The 19,519-nt window shown below is 41.7% G+C and overlaps 1 long non-coding RNA gene across 1 annotated transcript in view; it reads right to left on the reverse strand.

The window, feature by feature from the left end:
* LOC132518178 (uncharacterized) overlaps nucleotides 1–19,167 on the reverse strand; it is a 30,261-nt gene extending 11,094 nt beyond the window's left edge. The window contains exons 1-2 of the long non-coding RNA XR_009539874.1: nucleotides 19,133–19,167; nucleotides 14,465–14,527 (exon numbers count right to left, since the gene is read on the reverse strand). This is a non-coding gene — a long non-coding RNA (uncharacterized LOC132518178). The remainder of the gene's footprint in view (nucleotides 1–14,464; nucleotides 14,528–19,132) is intronic.
* Nucleotides 19,168–19,519: the final 352 nt, after the last annotated feature.

A 19,519-nucleotide genomic window follows, 5' to 3' on the forward strand; every position in this document is an offset into this window, starting at 1 on the left:
GGTGCTTTAAAATTTTAATAGTAGGCTAAATTGAAAAACACATAGGGAGCATTTTGAAGATGCCCTGCAGCTGGATTTGTTTTATGCTACAGCAATTTTGCTGCCTGGCTGCTTCCTGCTGAAAGCAAAGAGGATGTGCTGAAATGCTGCCACTGTAAACAAAACTAGATCAGGCAGAAGCCTCTCTCTTGCACTGACAGACCTACCTTGTAAATTGCTGGCAGCGATGCTATTTGGCAGACATGGTGCTAGGAAGCGAGTGGCTTCCAAAATAAGAATTGAAAGGGAGGAATTCCTCAACACAAGCTTGAAAAATGTCAGCACTGGAAGGGACTTCAGAAATCATGTCGTCCAGCTTCCGTAATTAATGAGAAGAAAATGAGGCTTAGGAAGGTTAAGGTACTTTATCCTACGCCACACAGTTTGTGAGTGGCAGCCTGAACTAAAACCCAGGTTTCCTGGCTCCCAGTCTAATCGTTATTCTGCTATATTGTATTCATTACTTTTCCTTAGTGTTTAATTTACTTTTGCCATTGTGCATTTCAGAGGACCATATGTAATTCCCATGATCAAAGTAACTGACTGCATGTGGAATGGCTATTGGTTGTGTCACTGGGAGGAACAGTTAACAGATTCACTAATTGGACTTCTGTGCTCATTTCTCTCCTCAAGGCTAATTGCTTGTTTAATTAAGGCATTTTGCCTTGATCATAAATGCAACCACATTTGATGAATCTTGACTTTGTGCTCTGAGGATCCAACATATGTATGAAGTGTTTTCATTAGAACTTAGGAAAACTAAACAACTATTAGCTTTAAGATATTTAAAGTTTAACCAAGAGCAAATTCATAAATTTTAGAATTATTCTCTATTTTGTATATTAATTTACACATGCATGAAAAACCATAAGGGAGTTGAATTGTTTGTGGAAATCGTTTTACTATTTCCTTATGCTTTTTGTGGGGGGGTGGGTAAAGCCTCCAACCTGCCATTGAGTTAAAGCAATTTGTTTGGCATTTAATACTTCCTTGTGTTCCTATGACACCTTTTCCTCCCTGCAGCTCAAAGTACTTAATATATATCAACTCAGGAATCCTCACTACAGTACAGCCAGAGAGAGTAGGCAGCAAGTATAATCCTCTTGATACACAAGGCCTAGAGTCTGTTTGGAAATCCAATGTGCCATTGACTTGTATGCTAAATGCATTACCAGAGTATTTGTGCACTGATTGGAAATTGCTGTCCAATCTATATGTGGCTAGTTATTTGCTTCTGGGCATCTTTTCAATTGAGAAAAGAGAAAATAGGAACAAGAGAGTATATTGCTGAGTTTAAAAACACCAAATTGCAAACTACACAGATTAACATAGGCTTGATTTTCCAAGGATGGTCTCAGAAGAATGACTGAATATATGGAATAAACCAATAGTAACAATAATGATTATAATTTACTGAGTTCCTACTCTGCCTCAGATGCAGAGGTGAGTATTTTATATATGTTCTTCTAATACCCAAAGCAAGCCTGCAAGACAGGCCTAATTATCCCTATTTTTCAGAGAAGCAAGGTGCAGTTATGAGAATTTAAGGTATATCATCCAAAGTGGTGGCACTAGTTAAAGGGACTCTAGGCCAGACTCACTATTCAGAAACATTTCTTCTCCTTTTCCCCAGTTTTCTGCCCTGCACTCCTCTCTCTCTTTATCCATTCAAGAAATATTTACTGAGCACATATTGTGTGAGGCAGGTACCAGGCGTTGAGAATACGGTTGTGAACAAAGCAGTCAGAGTCCCTGCCCTCATGGAGCTTGGCTTCTAGGCTGAAGTCTGGATTTCTATAAGAAAGTGGTAAGAAACAAACAGAACAGAGTTAGGTGTGAGGCAACACCTGGCAAAGAGAACAAAAGACACACATGAAAGATGGAGATTGTCTAACCAAACACTGATCTCAGAGTTGGAAAGTGTTATCCTTTCACTTCTTCTCTTTGGAGATTTTATTTTGGTCATTTTGTATACACCCAGCACCAAGCACCTTATTGTGGAAAGGAGGAGTAATGTAGTTTGTAAAAAAAATGGCAAGGCTGTTAGCTGGAATGGCTTCAACATGGAACCTTGAAGAACACTCAAGGTTTAGGTGAAATTTTCCCATCGAATAAGTTGTACCTAGAATGGTGGAGCTAAGGTGATAAACTGCCAAGTCTCTTCAACGTGACCCATGTTTCACCTTCCCATTCCACAAGCCACTTTCATCAGCTGACATCTCCCTCATCCTCTACCTCATGTCCTAGTGGGTTGAACAGTCTCTTCCCAAAATTCATGCCTACCCATCACAACTCTCCACAACCCTCTGTCATTTCTTTCTTGGAGACATTTAATCCTGGCACCAATTCCTAGCCTTCTCCAGAGAAAACATTTTCCTCACCAACACAGCCTATTAGAATGTGAGCAGGAAATTTACCATCACTCCATGTACATGGAATCCCATTTTTTTGTCTAAAGCTTGCATAAGCTTTCAGATGAAGTTCCTTTTTCTTAGGAAAGAACCCTGTCATTGTTCTCTGGGCTGTATTGTTTTGCTGTTCCTATTATACATGTATTTGGGCCTGGAGGTTATAAATAAGATTCTGCTCTAGAGAAGAAGGGCAGGAAATAAAATTAGGAACGTCTCTGGATGCCAGGAACAAAATTGTTGTAGCAATAAGTAGATTGAACAGTAATTACTCAATGAAATGATTTTGTTTCCAAGGAGAAAGACAGAGGGCAATTTTGAGGTATAGGTTGGCAGAAAATAACCTGTTTGCAGGAAATAAAAAAAATGCAAGATCCGATTCCTGATTTAATGATCCTCAAAGGGTGGGCCATGACACACAACCGTTAGCATCATCTGGGAACTTGTTGCAAATGCATACTCAGGCTCCAACTTTTTTTTTTTTTTTTTTTTTTTTTTTTTGCGGTACGCGGGCCTCTCACTGTTGTGGCCTCTCCCGTTGCGGAGCACAGGCTCCGGACGCGCAGGCTCAGTGGCCATGGCTCACGGGCCCACGGCATGTGGGATCTTCCCGGACCGGGGCACGAACCCGTGTCCCCTGCATCAGCAGGCGGACTCTCAACCCCTGCGCCACCAGGGAAGCCCCAGGCTCCATCTTGAACCAACTGAATCAGAAACGGGGTGAGGACCAGCATTCTTCACTTTATAAACCTTCCTGGTGATTCTGATGCATGCTAATATTTAAGAACCTCTGGGTTTAAAAACCCCTCTTCTGTAGTTAGAATATTTAATTCAGGACACCTGGTGTAGGAAAAAGCTGAGGCAAAGAAATCAAGGGTCAGTTTTGTTCCACTTGGGAAACCCGTCCCCGCAGTTCTCTGGGTCAAGGCTGAGGGAAGCCCAGGAGCAGAGGCCCAGGTGCCCCTGCTGGTTCCTTTAGAATTCAAAGGAGGGCTTCAGAGCTGAGCTCCCAAAGACTTTGTAGCCAGCCTAATTAGTCTCTAGGAATTTCCTGTTAAGAGTTGAAGGGCTGGGCTGGAAACTTGCAACCAATTGCCCTGGCGAAGTGGGGGAAAAAGGACCAACAACGCTGCTGAAGTACCACAAAAGCCCTTCTTCCTCAAGAGGGATTGAAGGCAGGCTTGTTTCTGTGTAGTAGGCTGTGAAAAGCCATTCCTTTGCTCTAATGGGAACTGGGCTCAAGGGAGTTTCCCTTCCAGCAAGATGCTGAAAAATAAACCAAATGCTGGCCAAATCTCAAGCCGGGGTCCACAGGCCAGACAGCCTGCCTGCTTGCCGGATTTTCTTCTTATACACCACTTTTTCCTTTTCCTATGTTTCTTCCTTCCTTTAGCATGGTCAGAGGCCTTGGCTGTGATAGATCAGGTGACTGTTGGGGGTACCACTGCTGGACACGGAATCTGGACATTGAGTCCATCGATGGACTCTTGGGATGGAATTAGATGTTCTCTAATGTCTCTTCCAGTTTTGATGTTTTTCTGCTGCAAATTTGCTCATGTCAAAAGCTGCATCCCAGTGAGAAATGCAGTTAGAGTTCTAGGGCCTGTGATCTGCCTTTCACAAACTCACTAGTCCATCCATTGCCTTCTGTCCAATGACTTGCTTTAGCTAGATCAGCTTCTCAGGACTGTCGCAATTTTTAGATCAATGGCTTATGTTTCTGGATTCCCTCCTTCATGCATGCATTTGTGCATTCAGCAAAGGCTTACTGAGCATTGACTTCATACTGTGCTCGTATCCTTGGGCTCCAGGAGTATTGGGGGGCAGTGCCATGCGTCTTTTTACTTCTCCATCTTTGCTTTGGTGGTACCCTGCCCTCTGCCTAGAACCACTAACTGGTGACTGCTTACTTAACCTTCATAGTTAAGTTAAAAACTGCTTACTTAACCTTCATAGTTAAGTTAAAATGATATCTCCTCACTCTAGCTTTCTCTGATCACCCCACGTATGAATTTTTTCCTTTGTGTCTCTGTCCTTTCTTCCTTCTATTTTTCCTTCCTTCCTTCCTTCCTTCCTTCCTTCCTTCCTTCCTTCCCTCCTTCCCTCCTTCCTTCCCTCCCTCCCTCATTCCAGTCCTCCTTCCTATCTATCTATCTATGGCACACCTCTATTTTAAACACCACTATACTTTATTCCACATATACATTTTTCCTTACCCAGATAGGCTGTGAAATCTTTAAAGGCAAAAATCACATTTTATTCATCATGGTATCCTTATGCCTAGCACATGCTTCGTGTGTAGAAAGTACTGCTGAATTAATGCTGCATTGATTTAAACATTTATGTTTTTTATGCTGTTTTTTAGCATAAAGAAAAGTTGAAAGTCTATTTTTCTTACTTGTCCATAGGTATTTATTTATTTTTAGTTAGAGCAATATTCCTAAAAGTGGACAATAAATATATGTGACTGTAGTTGTTTAACTGTCAAAAAGAAACCAGAACTGGATGGTAGGTAAAGTGATAAAAATATTATATTCAAGACTATAGGGGAACTAGAGATCTCAGTGTAGAACTGAGCTCAGTTCCCAATGCATCATGGGCAAGTGGGGGTTTATAACCAAGGAGCAGGATAGTGATCAGTGGATGGAAAATCACTAAGGGGAAACATTAGGGGTTAGGGGGATTCTGGCTAAACTGACTTAACCAAATCTTTGCTGAAGACAGGCCAGGGTGATCAGACATCATTTGGAGGAACCTGATTAGATATGGAGGGTGATCACATTTGGATGATGGGGAGCTCTTTTAAACTGACCTAGCAGGGTTCTGGCTACAACTAGATTTTATAAGGAGGTATACGGTTGGACCTAGGAGAAGGTTCAGGAGCCTGACTAAAGTTTGGTCAAGCAAAGAATCTTTGTCACAACCTAGAGAAAGAACACCGTAAACGATGAAAAATAATCCAAGAGAGATTGAAGTATCATCCTCAGAAGTAATACCTGTCTTGAGCCAATAAAAATGTACGATAAGTCATTTATAGGATAGACTGCTTTCACACATTTGGTCGGTAGTATGGATGGTAAATTCTGTGGGGTTAGGAGCAAAGATAAAAATGTATTTTGGCCCATGAAGTTTTTCTTATTATTGACAAGGTTGGTGCATGTGCATTTCTAAAATCTGATTTAAAATTTTGTGTTCTGGGGCTTCCCTGGTGGTGCAGTGGTTGAGTCCGCCTGCCGATGCAGCCGATGCAGGGGACACGGGTTCATGCCGCAGTCCGGGAAGATCCCACATGCCGCGGAGCAGCTGGGCCCGTGAGCCATGGCCGCTGAGCCTGCGTGTCCAGAGCCTGTGCTCTGCAACGGGAGAGGCCACGACAGTGAGAGGCCCGTGTGCCGCAAAAAAAAAAAAAAAAAAAAAATTTGTGTTCTCTGGGGCTTCATTAATGGGGTATTTTGGCACAGAAAAGTGAAAACCAGGAAGAGAAATTAATATTATTTATTCTCCATAACTAAGGTTAGAGTATCAAGCTAATGATTGGGTCGCTAACTAGTCCATAATTTGACTTCTTACATGGTTACAGCGCTTTTAAAACCTGTTAATTGAGGGTATAAACCAAGCTAGTTACTGCGTTAAGGTATAAGTGTAGAAAAGAGTTATTTACATGCTTCTAAAGCACTGTCAGGCCAGAAAAAGCACGTGAAAAGCCTTACAATGAATTGCAGCCTGTCAGGGCCTTTGAAAGTGTTAAGTACTGTACAAGTGCCCAGCGGGGATTCTGCTAACACTGTTAATTGTCCTACCAAACAACAGTGGCAATAGCATGCCATTCCCCCACCAAGTTTAACATATCATTTGCATTAACAGTGTAAAGTTTTTATTAAAGACAGGATTTTTTTTCTTTTTTTCTTTTGCGGTATGAGGGCCTCTCACTGTTGTGGCCTCTCCCATTGCGGAGCACAGGCTCCGGATGCCCAGGCAGGCTCAGCGGCCATGGCTCACGGGCCCAGCCGCTCCGTGGCATGTGGGATCTTCCCAGACCGGGGCACGAACCTGTGTCCTCTGCATCAGCAGGTGGACTCTCAACCACTGCGCCACCAGGGAAGCCCTAAAGACAGGATATTTTTGCCAGTGCAAATGTTGCATATTTTCCTTCTCTTGTAGTGGTACAGTATTTAACCTGTTCATGTTTATTCCTGGGAGAACCATGTTCCTGTCATCAGCAGATTTCTTTCTTTGCTTGTAATACTGCCCCAAACTCATCTAGGATGATGGGCTTCAGAAACACAGAGTTGGGCACCAAGATCCCGGGAAATGTGTGGCCCAGTTTTGCCAGATCTGGAAAGGATCAAGCCCCAGAAAGCTATGAACATTCTTCCTCTCGGCATTGGATTTTCAATGTACCCATTGTTTCACCTGCATGTGATCAAGCCCTGGAGCTTTCCTTCTCTGGACCCCCTCATCACAAATATCCATGGGGTCAGGAAAACTCCTGGGCTTGCATGTTAGCTGGAGAGCAGCCTGATGAGGAAATGGATACTTTGTGCAAAAGATCCTTTCCACCCAGATGTAGTCAATTCCAGTACTGGCTTTATCTACCTGAAGGATGGTTTCATTTCCGATATGTCTCATTTGGGGCGACTAGGAAACACTGTGCAAAGGTCTTGGTTTTATTACAATAAAAATGTCGGTGGAAAGCTAGAATCCAGGACGTAAGCTAAACGAAGACCAGAATGTCTCCTGCTCTTGGAATCTAATCTATGAACACCTCTGTCATTAGCAGGAGGAAAGGGCTAGAAAAGAGAGAGAGAAAGGGAAGAAGAAATGAAGTGAATAAGAATTGGACAAAGTAAAAGAAGAAGAGACATCCCCATGCTGGCCTGGTAGAGCCACACTTAATACATGGGCTTTAACAAATGCTGAAGACCAATAATTAAATGCAACAAGAACCCTGGTCTGGCGCTCCTTCTAAGCAGGAGGAAAGCGGTAGGCTAAATGAAACTAATCTACGTTTACACTTCTGTCACCTGGGTTGTACAGAAGACTCCTAGGCTATGTGGGAGGCACTCTGAAGGATACCTGGGGTTTTCAGCTACCAGGATTAAGAAACTAGTTAAAGGAGAAGAAATACAAGGCTGTTCTTGAACAAGGGGACATACTGTGGGGTGGAGGACAGGAAGGATAGGGACTGTCCTTCAGGAGAGAGAATTGGACAAGAGTGGAGGTCAGACTTGGACAGAGCTATGGGGACTTAAAATTTTAACAGTTTAAATCCATCAAATCTTTAAAGACCAGGCAACCCCCATGCTATTTAAATCATTCAAGAGTGTAGAGGAGAGAAGTAAAGCCTCCAAATTATTTTATAAATATAGAACAATACTTATGACAAAACTTTTCAAAGCTATCACAACAAAAGGAACTATAGACCATATATGAATACAAGCATCTCAGACAAAATGTTTGTAACCAGAATCCAATATAACTTAAAAAGAATAGACTTCAGTCCAGGAGGGCAAAGGTCATTCTACACCAGGAAATCTAGTAATATAATTTCCCATGTTTCTCAAACGAGTAAAACCATTTAGTCATCGCCATTGGTGCTTAAAAAAAAAAAAGGATAAAATGTAACATATTTCACTATTTTTTAAACTGTCCTTAATAAAGTAGGAATAGATACTTTCTTACTATGTTAAGATATATATAGAAGGCCAGCATCAATGTAAATTGGTGCAGCTGTTATGGAGAACAGTATGGAGGTTCCTTAAAAAACTAAAAACAGAGCTACTATATGATCCCGCAATCCCACTCCTGGGCATATATCTGAAGAAAAGCATAATTAGAAAAGATACATGCACCCCAATATTCATTGCAGCACCATTTACAACAGTCAAGACATGGAAGCAACCTAAATGTCCCTCGACAGAGGAATGGATATAAAAGATGTGGTACATATATACAATGGAATATTACTTGGCCATGAAAAGGAATGAAATAATGCCACTTGCAGCAACATGGATGGACCTAGAGATTATCAAACTGAGTGAAGTAAGTCAGATAGAAAAAGACAAATATCACATGATACCACTTATATGTGGAAGCTAAAATATGACACAAATGAACTTATTTACGAAACAGAACCAGACTCACAGATAGAAAATAAACTTATGGTTATCAAAGGGGAAAGGGGGTTGGGGAGGGATAAATTAGGAGTTTGGGATTGGCAGATACAAACTACTGCATATGATAAACAACAAGTTCCTACTGTATAGCACAGGGAACTATATTCAATATCTTGTAATAAACTATAATGGAAAAGAATATGAAAAGAACATATATATGTATAACTGAATCACTTTGCTATACACCAGAAACAAACACAACATTGTAAATTAACTATACTTCAATAAAAAAAGCCAGCATCATGCTTAAAGGTGAGATAAAAGAATAACTCCTGTTAAATTCGGGAATGAGACATAGATGTCCATTAACTACTCTTAGTTAACACTGTCCTATATAAGTATTAATTAATGCAAAGACAAGAAAAAGAAATGAAGCTGTAAAACAACATTACTTGCAGAAGATCTAGTTATTTAGAAATTCCACAATAATGAGTTGATGTGTCATTAGAGAAAAGTAAGGAAATTCAGTAAAGTGGGTATTACAAATATAATGAGAAAATTAATAGCTTTCTATATATAATAGCTACTTGTTAAAATTTTAATCTTAAGAATCCCATTTACAATAACAGTAAACACAAACTACTCAGGAAATGGTCTAACAAGGAATGGATAGGAATGAATAATAGATTCACACATCTCATACTCTCTGAGAACTGTTTTTGTGGTTTTTAAACTTTTAGCCTATAGGAAGGCCGGATTCCCAGTAGAGTCTGTGACTAATTATAGTGAAATTGGCCCCCCTGGAGCTAAGCTGCCTTGTTACCACATTTTAGAAGGGAAAGAGCACTGTCCCCAGAGTCCAGACCCCAGAGGCCTGATTTGCTCACTAAGTGACTGTGTGACCTACACAAATAACAACTTTTTTGAACCTCGGTATCCTCAGGGTTTAAGAAAAAGAGTGGGTTGCACATATTGAATCAAATATAATAAACTGGAGTTCATAGATGTGTTTCCTTTGACCTGCTTGAAATTAGTTTCACTTAGTAGTCAAAACTGGGATACTTGGCATAAAAATCTGCATTCTCAGCTTCCTTTGAAAATTGCACAATCTGACATAACAGAGCTGGCCTCTCCCATTGCTACAGTTAGCTGTAGCTGCAGAAGCTCTTGCTCCTTCTCTCAGAACCTGGCCCCAATTTTGCAGACACCCCCACACACACACTGCCCACCGTCCCAGGGTGACCACCACGGTGTCACCAGCCTGATTATTTACCTGATCAGCTGACCCTGAAGGCATTTCGTTGCAGCCCTTGGTCGTGCTGTAGGACTTCTTTCACTTTTACAGTTTAATGATTCTAACATTTGGTCTAGCTGTCAGTCTAGGAAATATATTTCTTTTCCATATTACTTAAAAGCCTGGGCATTTTGAGCTACTGTGGGTGTAGCAAGCTCGGGCTCCATGCTTTTCTTTCTTTTTCCTTTTGCTTGTAGCGGACTATCCTTGGTTACCATGGTGATTACCATCCCTTAATGATACGCTGCTACCGCACGCGGAATGTAATGTTCTTCAAGCGTGGTGGAAAGCAGTGGGGAACAGGAGTAGGTATAAAAGCTTTCTCCCCGCCTCTGTCCCTGGGTGCTCCTCAGTCACCACAAAGGACAAGAGCAGGCTGCTGATCAATCCCTCCAGACAAGCTAACACTAGAGCTGCTGTCAAGATGGAAATATCTTCCCTGGGTCCCAGTGCACATGTGGGAACCCTGAGAAAAGCTATTTTCAACCTCTGGAAAGTGTTCTGCATCAAGTCTCATGGGACTTAATTAAAATAATCAGATTTCACAGCCAAGGCTTTTGACTCTAGCCTCCTACATGAAATGAGCATCCCATGTGCAAAGAGGCCCAGCTCACCCGTACTCAGAGCAAGTGATGTCTCTAATTGCATGCTTGCCTACTGGTAGGGATATCAGTGTCCGAGGTTGGCCCTTTCTGACCAAATTGAGGGCAGTGGCCCTGCCTGGACCTTCCAGGCCTCACTTCTGAGGTGTCAGGGGTTCTGACTGTGGCCAGGGAGGTGGGAGAATGCGGGCTCTCTCTAGTCCACAAAACCCTCCAGCATGCAGGGGCTCCCTCCTTGCAATGTCACTTTGAGAGGCAGGTCGGATGTGCCCAGTGCTGACCTGGCTCACCAGGGCTTTGAAGTCTCTAACTCCTAAGGTCCATTTTAAAACCATGGTTAGAGAATAAAAAAAAAGAAGCAGACTCACAGATATAGAGAACAAACCAGTGGTTACCATGGGGGGTGGGGGGGAGAATATAGGGGTGGGAGAGTGGGAGGTACAAACGATTGGGTAAAAAAAGATAGGTTCAAGGATGTACACAAAATGTTCATTGCAGCTCTATTTACAATAGCTGGGACATGGAAGCAACCTAAGTGTCCATCGACAGATGAATGGGTACAGAAGATGTGGCACATATATACAATGGAATATTACTCAGTCATAAAAAGAAATGAAACTGAGTTATTTGTAGTGAGGTGGATGGACCTAGAGACTGTCATATAGAGTGAAGTAAGTCAGAAAGAGAAAAACAAATACCGTATGCTAACACATATATATGGAATGTAAAAAAAAAAAAAAAAGGCAGGCTCCTTAGTTGCAGCTCATGGGCTCCTTAGTTGCAGCTCACAGGCTCCTTAGTTGAGCCTTGCCAGCTCCTTAGTTGCGGCATGCAAACTCTTAGTTGTGGCATGCATGTGGGATCTAGTTCCCTGACCAGGGATTGAACCCAGGCCCCCTGCTTTGGGAGCAGGGAGTCTTATCCACTGAGCCACCAGGGAAGTCCCACAGCCTCTTAGATTCTTAAGTGTACAATACAGTTGCTATCTCTAGGTACAAGGTTGTACAGCTGATCTCTAGAACTTACTCATTTTGCACAGCTGAAACGTTATGCCCGTTGATTAGCAATTTCCCATCTCCTCCTCCCCCTGAGGTTGAATTTTAAGAAATGAGTTAATAGACTAGAGTCACCTCTACAGGACTACCCTCTCTTTTCTTCTTTCATGCCCCTTCAAATTTCCATACAGTTAAATTTTGATTACAGTAAGTCACTGAATAGATATGTGATAAAGCAAGTAGAATCTAGGTGGTAGGTATACAGAAGTATCCACTATAAAATTATTTCAACTTTTCTACACATTTGAAATTTTCATAATATATATTGGAAAATAAATGACTGAAGCAGAGTTTACAAATGGGTGGCCCACAAGCCATGTAAGGTCCACAGACATGATTTATTTGGCCTTCAAGATTTTTTTTAATTAAAAAGAATTTTTAATACAATTTTTAAATGTTACTTTCCATTTACAGTTATTACAAGATATTGGCTATATTCCTCATGTTGTACAATACATCCTTGAGCCTATCTTACACCCAACAGTTTGTATCTCCCACTCTCCCACCCCTATATTGTCCCCTGACACACACTGCTAACCACTAGTTTGTTCTCTGTATCTGTGAGTCTGCTTCTCTTTTGTTATTTTCACTAGTTTGCTGCATAAGATTTTTAAAATATTGAATCAGTTGCAAACATTTTAAAAGGCAGAAGATGTCAAATAAAAATCTGGATTTCTGGGTTTTCTGGAAAAATCAAGAGATTTAACAATACCAGGCCCCACATTCTTGCATGGAAACACTTGGCTGGAACTGGGGAGTGGCTGTCCCCTCTCAGTGGGACACGTCCTCTCCACTTGGACACAAGACCCACTAGATACGCACTCCTCATTTATCTTACTTGAATGGACTGCTTCTCAGTTGATGACACTGATAACAGAGCAACCTCAAAAGGGGGGAAAAAGACACACAAGGATGGCATATGTGTCTGTGTGCACACATACAGTTGGCAGGAAAATGCAGTCCTGCACCTTCATCCTTGTTTTGTTTGGTCAGGGGGCAAAGCCTCCCCGCTTGGCCTTCTACTCACAGCCTCCCGAGACGCTGCTCGGTGCCAAGCCATGAGGCTAAGTGGGCTGAGTAGCCCATAAACAGCTCTGGGTGTGGCCATATCGAAAGGAAGGTCTTGGGACTAGCTGAGCAAGGCTGTATTTATTTTCAAATGTCTGCCGTCTGACTAAAATGCCTCAGTTAGCGCCCTAAATAGATTGTCTCCCATCAACTTGGTACCATCATCATTTACCATAAAGCTTCGTCATTAGATGCCAGGCAAAGAGAGCCAAGTGGAACTCAGCTGTCCTAGAGCCTAAATTTGATCTGCGCATATCACGATGGGAAAATTCTACCTCTTTCATTTTTCTTTCTGACATAAAGGAGGTGTGTGGGTTAAAATACTTTCTCAGAGGCAAATGGATGCTTGTCCCAGTGTTAAATAGTGTTTCCCAAAACTGATTTTTCCTCTGCTTCTGCCTTTTCCTTGCAGGGATCCACACTCAGAATGATGCTTCACTGGGGTGTGCTCTGCTCCCAGGGTCTGTTCTTGGTTGGGAGGTCCTAGGATGGGAGACGCGTCTTTTAAATATACTGATCATCAGTCCGCTGCGAGAGCTGTCTAGAGCGCAGTACATCCTCTTTGGTGATGATACTAACAGTGAACTCCGGTCCCTTGGCCCTTCTGTCTCCAGTGCTTTCTTTTGAGCTTGGAATCAATTCTGTCTCCTTCCTTGGCCGACTGCCCTTATGCCGACTGACCCCTGCTCACCTACAAGCCTCATGTTGCCCGGCTCTTCCCTGCACTCCCTGGGAATGTCCACACCCAGGCACACTTTCTAGTTCTTAAATAGAAAGCTTCTTTCTAATTCTCAAACACCCACAGCTTGTCCCTGCCCTGGGGCTGCTGCATGTGCTCTGCCCGCTGCCTGGACCTCTGTGCCTCCAGCTCTCGGCCTGCTGCCCTCATTCTAGCCTTGGGTCGCAGACCAGCCCCTCAGAGGCCTTTCCTGACCTCCATCCTTTTCCCCTTACGCTCAATTGCTATTACATTATGCCCTCATTTTTCCATTGTAGTAATTATCTAAAGTTTATTTCATTTACTTATTCATTTATTGTTGCTGCCTCTTCTACTTCAATGCAAGCGCCACAAAAGCAAGGACCTTGTTTCTCGTTCACCATAGACTCCCCCATTCCTGGAACAAGTGTTTAATCCATGAACGTCCACACCCAGGATGATGAGGGAACTCTAACAATTGTGAGGCTGCAGGCACTAGGGCAAATGCTTCCCAAAAAATCAAGTCTATACACATTATTGGGTCTGCCTTTAAGAATGGCCTTTGACTGTTGGTAATATCTGGATGCCAATATTAAATTAAACCATGGGAGAGGAAGGCTGAGATTTAATGGTGTCATTTATTTCCTTAATTATTAGGAGTTTATAACATGGCTTTGACTGGTGACACAAAAGGCAAGGTTGCCACCTAGTGTTTAGATGTGTAGATGTATGGCACTAGCCATACCTTAACAGAAAAAAATGAATGAGTCTATAGAAAGCCACACTTCCACAAACTGCTACAACACGGACCAGAATTCACCAACAGAGCACAGTTCTCCACAAAGTCTTAAGGGGCCCCAAATGGACTTCTTCAGGTCTCATGGGCTTCTGTCAGAAGTTGAGATACTGTCTTTGTTAGCAAGAAATCCCAAGCAACCAAGAGAGCTGTGAAGCTCAGTTTCACAAAGAAGCATATTCTCCAGACTGTGTTTTCTTAAATTCCACCTGCCTCCCCTGTCAAGGTGTGCTGCTTATAAAATAAGTGAAATCAGTGTTAAAGAAAACAACAACCACTATCTCAATTGCTTTTTGTCCTGGTGACATAACGAAGGATGTGTCCTCAAGGTTCAGGAGCTCATTAACCATTTAGACCCCTAAGTGGTTGCAACCAAGCAGAAGACTTACCTGTGCTGAAAAATCTTGGTAGCCTTAGGCTGGGTATTTTCCATTTTCCCGCCATGCTGAAGACTGGCAAGACAAAGGGAAAGTGTGAAAAGGGGCCAGATGAGGGTGGCACCAGGGGAAACCCATTTAATAAAGAGCCTTGGTTACAGGCTCTTAAAATATCACTCCGGGAAACTAGGTTATTAGAAATGATGGAAAATGGGTGGTGAGATGAACTGGTAATAACCATGGCAACCAAACTATCCGTTTTCTTGTTATTTCACTTTCCTTGAGACTAAAAATAGATCAACTGTAGGTCACTGCAAACAAGTCCAGCAATGGTTTATGTCTCCTGCTACAGTTTTTGCTAGCTTATTTGTGGGCATTTGAAGAAATGCTCTCCGAACACTGAAAATGTATCATATACCTTTTGTTCTAACCATACAGGCTGTGCTCTCTATATTATCTTAATGCATATAGTGTTCTATTTTTGCTTTAAGACCTTTTTTCTAAGAGCAAATAAAAAATAGTTACGGAATTACAAAGCAAAAATTAGAATGCTTTTTGGAAACACCTACTTAATGCAGGAATCTTTTTTTTTTTGTCATCCTAAGAGATCTAGGCTCTGTTTAAATCTCTGCAGTGATAACACCTATCCTTCTGAAACTCTTCCAAAAAACTGCAGAGAAAGGAACACTCCCAGACTTATTCTACAAGTTCACCATCACCCTGATACCCAAACCAGACAAGAATACCACACACACATAAAAGAAAATTACAGGCCAATATCACTGATGAACATAGATGCAAAAATACTCAACAAAATACAATGATACATTCAAAGGATCATACACCATGATCAAGTGTGATTTATCCCAGGGATGCAAGGATTCCTCAATATCCGCAAACCAATCAATGTGATACAGCACATTAACAAACCGAAGAATAAAAACCATATGATCATCTCAGTAGAGGCAGAAAAAGCTTTTGACAAAATCCAACACCCATTTATGATAAAAACTCTCCAGAAAGTGGACACAGAGGGAAACTACCTCAATATAATAAATGCCGTATATGACAAACCCACAGCTAACATGATTCTCAATGGTGAAAAGCTGAAAGCATTCCCTCTAAGATCAGGAACAAGGCAAGTATGTCCACTCTCGCCGCTTTTATTCAATATAGTTTTGGAAGTCCTATCCATGGCAGTCAGAGAAGACAAGAAATAAAAGGAAACCAAATTGGAAAAGAGGAAGCAAAACTGTCACATTTGCAGATGACATGATACTATACATAGAAAATCCTAAAGATGCTGCCAGAAAACTACTAGAGCTAATCAATGAATTCAGTAAAATTGCAGGATACAAAATTAATGCACAGAAATCTCTTGCATTCCTATACACTAACAACAAAAGATCAGAAAGAGAAATTAAGGCAACAATCCCATTTACCATTGTATCAAAAAGAATAGAATACTTAGGAATAAATCTACTTAAGGAGCCAAAAGAGCTGTACTCTGAAAACTACGACACTTATGAAAGAAATCAAAGATGACACAAACAGATGGTAAGATATGCTGTGTTCTTGGATTGGAAGAATCAATATTGTCAAAATGACTACACTACCCAAGGCATTCTACAGATTCAGTGCAATCCCTATCAAATTACCAATGGCATTTTTCACAGAACTAGAACAAAAAATTTTTTAAATTTGTATGGAAACACAAAAGGCCCCAAATAGCCAAAGCAATCCTGAGAAAGAAAAATGGAGTTGGAGGAATCAGGCTCCCTGACTTCAGGCTATACTACAAAGCTACAGTAATCAAAACAGTATGGTACTGGTGCAAAATCAGAAATATAGATCAATGGAACAGGATAGAAAGCCCAGAAACAATCCCACGCACCTAAGGTGATTTAATCTATGAGAAAGGAGGCAAGAATATACAATGGAGAGGGGCCTCCCTGGTGGCGCAGTGGTTGACAGTCCGCCTGCTGATGCAGGGGATGTGGGTTCGTGCCCCGGTCTGGGAGGATCCCGCATGCCGCGGAGCGGCTGGGCCCGTGAGCCATGGCCGCTGGGCCTGCGCGTCCAGAGCCTGTGCTGCGCAACGGGAGAGGCCATAACAGTGAGAGGCCCACGTACAGCAAAAAAAAAAACAAAACAAAAAAACAAAAAAACCAGAATATACAATGGAGAAAAGACAGCCTCTTCAATAAGTGGTGCTGGGAAAACTGGACAGCTACATGTAAAAGAATGAAATTAGAATATTCTCTAACACCATACACAAAAATAAACTCAAAATGGATCTAAGATCTAAATGTAAGGCTGGAAACCATAAAACTCTTGGAGGAAAACATAGGCAGAACACTCTTTGACATAAATTGCAGCAATATTTTTTTGATCCACCTCCTGGAGTAATAAAAATAAAAATAAACAAATGGGGCCTAATTAAACTTAAAAGCTTTTGCACAGCAAAGGAAACCATAAACAAAATGAAAAGACAACCCACAGAATGGGAGAAAATATTTGTAAATGAACTGACTGACAAGGGATTAATCTCCAAAATATACAAACAGTTCATGAAGCTCTATGTCAAAAAACCAAACAACCCAATCAAAAAATGGGCAGAAGCTATAAGCAGACATTTCTTTAAAGACATACAGATGGGCAAGAGGCACGTGAAAAGATGCTCAGCATCACTAATAATCATAGAAATGCAAATCAAAACTACAGTGAGGTATCATCACCTCACACTGGTCAAAATGGCCATCATCAAAAAGTCTACAAACAATAAATGGTGGAGAGGGTGTGGAGAAAAGGAAACCCTTCTACACTGTTGGTGGGAATGTAAATTGGTACAACCACTATGGAGGACAGTATGGAGGTTCCTTAAATAACTAAAAATAGAACTACCGTATGATCCAGCAATCCCAATCCTGGGCTTTTACCCAGACAAAACTATAATTCAAAAGGATACATGCACCCCTATGTTCACAGCAGCACTATTTACAACGGTCAAGACATGGAAGCAACTTAAATGTCCATTGACAGAGGAATGGATAAAGATGTGCTACATATATATAATGGAATATTACTCAGCCATAAAAAGAATGAAATAATGACATATGCAGCAACATGGATGTACCTAGGGATTATCATACTAAGTGAAGTAAGTCAGACAAAGACAAATATCATGTGATATCACTCATATGTGGAATCTAATTTTTAAAAATGATACAAATGACCTTATTTACAAAACAGAAACAGACTTACAGATATTGAAAACAAACTTATGGTTACCAAAGGGAAAATGTGGGAGAGAGGGATAAATCAGGAGCTCGGAATTAACACACACACTGTTATATATAAGATAGATAATCAACAAGGACCTACTGTATAACACAGAGAACTCTACTCAGTATTTTGTTATAACCTATATGAGAAAAGAATCTGAAAAAGAATGATTACATGTATATGTATAACTGAATCACTTTGCTGTACACCTGAAACTAACACAACATGGTAAATCAACTATACTTCAATAAAATTAAAAAAAAAAAATCTCTGCAGTGACAAGGAGCTCGCTACTCCATGATATAGCAATTCCATTATTAAACTAATTGTTGGGAAGTTCCTTCTCTATTTCCATTTATTCACATAATTGATATTTATTTAACACCTACCACTGTGCCGGGCACTTCAGATTTAGTGGTGAACAAAAAGTCAACTCAGTCCCTGAAAGTACAGAAGTTAAAATCTGCTTCCCTGTATCTTTTGCTGTGAGTATGTGCAATTGGAAACAATGTAGAAAAAGACCAATGTCTTTTTTTTTTTTTTTTTTTTTTTTGCAGCACGCGGGCCTCTCACCGTTGTGGAGCACAGGCTCCGGACGCGCAGACTCAGTGGCCATGGCTCACGGGCCCAGCCGCTCCGCAGCATGTGGGATCTTCCTGGACCGGGGCACGAACCCGTGTCCCCTGCATCGGCAGGTGGACTCTCAACCACTGCACCACCAGGGAAGGCCAAGACCAATGTCTTTTTTCTATAGAAGTCTGCTAAAGTTTGCAGAGAAGCTTTAGATTTTTCCTTTACCAGCACAGCTTGTGGAGTCAGTGAGGATTCCTCAGCTACAAGCAAGCAAACTAATGAACAAAAGCCCTGGCTAAACATGGATCTATTTGAGAGAAGTGGGGTAGCTCAGAAAATTGAAGGGGGAGTGGAAGAATCAGGCCTGGAGAGAACAGAACAGAGGCAGCTTTGGGGATCCAAAGAGCAGGAACCAATGGACAGTATTTTCAAGGTGCTGCTTTTGTTTCAGCAGCAATTGTTTTTAGTCTTTTGTCTCTGATCAGGGATTCAAATTTTAAGGAGAATCTGATTGGCCTGGCTTGGGGCCCATGCTCACCCCATGCTGGAGGTGGCAGTGGGACTTCTTGATGTTCACAAAGAATGTAGCCAATTAAGCAAAGCATGTTCCTGCAAAGAAAGATTAAGGAACTGCTGCCAGAAGGAAGAGGAATGGATGCTGGTGGCGAAACCAACAAATGACCACAATGGTCACCATCTTAACCACTTGGAGACAGGGATGCAAAGAGAAACCTGAAGCTCCTCCCTTAGAAAGGAACACTTGACTGCAAGGTCTGATAGATTTATCTCATCTCCCTAGTAATAATCCCTGGGTCTGCTTACCTTCTGTATCTGATCATCAGGATGACCTTGATGACTTCTTCCTTGTTGGTCTTACTTCAACCTGGATTCATTACCCTGGGAGGCACAGGAGGAGCCTCGCTGGCAGTGAGGATTAAGACTCGGGTTTGCTCTCTGCTCTGCCTTTTGAAACCCGCCTGCTGGGTCCAGCCCAGGCACCAACACTGCCCTTGAACTTACTTCCCTTACTTCCAGACAAGCATATTTACACACCAAAATTGTGACCCTCATCCATTCCTTATTTCACCATTTTACCCACAAGCATGTTGTAGAGCACTCTGTAAATGTAAATGAGCTGAGTTGGTTCCACGTGCTTGTTCTTGGGAATCAGGCAGTTTTGGTAAATGTCACAAGGAACATCTGAGATTT

Source organism: Lagenorhynchus albirostris, chromosome 3, assembly GCF_949774975.1.
Source record: "Lagenorhynchus albirostris chromosome 3, mLagAlb1.1, whole genome shotgun sequence".
Taxonomy (NCBI): domain Eukaryota; kingdom Metazoa; phylum Chordata; class Mammalia; order Artiodactyla; family Delphinidae; genus Lagenorhynchus; species Lagenorhynchus albirostris.